The 1274-nt window shown below is 43.3% G+C and overlaps 1 protein-coding gene across 3 annotated transcripts in view; it reads right to left on the bottom strand.

The window, feature by feature from the left end:
• The window catches only part of LOC102208970 (centrosomal protein of 85 kDa-like), an 18634-nt gene that overhangs the window by 11988 nt on the left and 5372 nt on the right, over nucleotides 1–1274 (bottom strand). The gene's annotated exons all lie outside the window — the stretch shown is intronic.

The following is a 1274-nucleotide window of genomic DNA, read 5'->3' as shown; positions in this document are numbered from 1 at the left end:
GATTTCCCTTAGTTTCTGCGTATGGTTTCTGTTAAACCCAGTTCTGTTCACGTTTTGTTCTTTTCAATAAATTATACACAGTTCGAAGCAAATTGAGTCTGCTCTTGAGTCCACCGCATTCTCGCCCGTGACACTTCTTCAGTTCTAAGGTCAAATGGTGGGGAGTCCTTGACCTTAGAACTGAAGAAGCTTCTCGGATGAGAGGTGAAACGTCTTCAAGCAACTTAAAGAAGTCCAGACGCTTTTCTTTGCAAGCTCCTTTGACAACCTTCAGGATGCACTGGTGTGGTTTGTAGTCAAATCTCAAACAGCAGGCACAGGAATCACAATATCCACATCTAAGGCCATGATTCTCTGCCACAAAGCGGTAGTTGTAGCTAGTGTTTTTATTTGTTGTTCTTCTCTTATCAAATACACAACTCCTTATTTGCTACCACCATCTTCACTTTTTACTTAAAACTCTGTAAACTAACACAAGTTTTATATTTCCAATGCTAATGGAGTGAAAGCAGGAAAACAAAACAAGTCAAATCAACACGTGTAAGCCTGGGTGAATAACAATATACACAGTTGCAACTGATCGCAGCTTGTTCCACAATAACTTTCACATATTTAGTTTGAGATAAGTATAGGTATTGGTCCTTCTCTAGGCTTGGTGGACTGTTCTTATATTTTTCAAAGAGTACACTGAGTACAGGCTGTGGGTCTTTTCTTGGCAGCTTTAAGGGCTCAGGTATGGACAGCTTGCTGCACTTAACCTAGCTGCAACTCTGATTTTTGGCTAACTTCCCTTTTCAGTGCCTAGAGTTTGGCCTCTAGTGTCCTTCTACATGGAGGCTAGTGCTCCTTGAGGCTGTTCACCTTACAGCCAAGCATCACTGCTGCCGTCGTGTAGATCAGATGATTAGATTCAGTGATGGTTGCACTAGGGATTATCAGTAATGCTGCATTCACATCTTCGAGTACACCTTCAGAGGGTACAATCGCTTCTTCCGAATGTTGGAACACTGAGCGAAATGACGAAACTGACAACGAAACACTGAGTTGTTTCGTTGTCAGTCTGGATGTTGGGTATCAACGATCCCATAGGTTCCACATCCTCTTCATGTAACCTCCTCCGCCGGGGTTATTTGCATAGTATAATTCCAACAGCTCCCTGTTTTCATCCCTTGTTGACTTATGCCTCTGTCAGTGCGCCCCAGGGTGGCTGTGGCTACAATGTAGCTTGCCATCACCAGTGTGTGAATGTGTGTGTGAATGGGTGGATGACTGGA

Source organism: Pundamilia nyererei, unplaced genomic scaffold, assembly GCF_000239375.1.
Source record: "Pundamilia nyererei isolate P.nyererei 1_Seehausen unplaced genomic scaffold, PunNye1.0 scaffold00036, whole genome shotgun sequence".
Classification (NCBI taxonomy): Eukaryota; Metazoa; Chordata; class Actinopteri; order Cichliformes; family Cichlidae; genus Pundamilia; species Pundamilia nyererei.
Note: the sequence above shows the minus strand (reverse complement) of the source record. Positions and strands in the feature narration are given on the sequence as shown.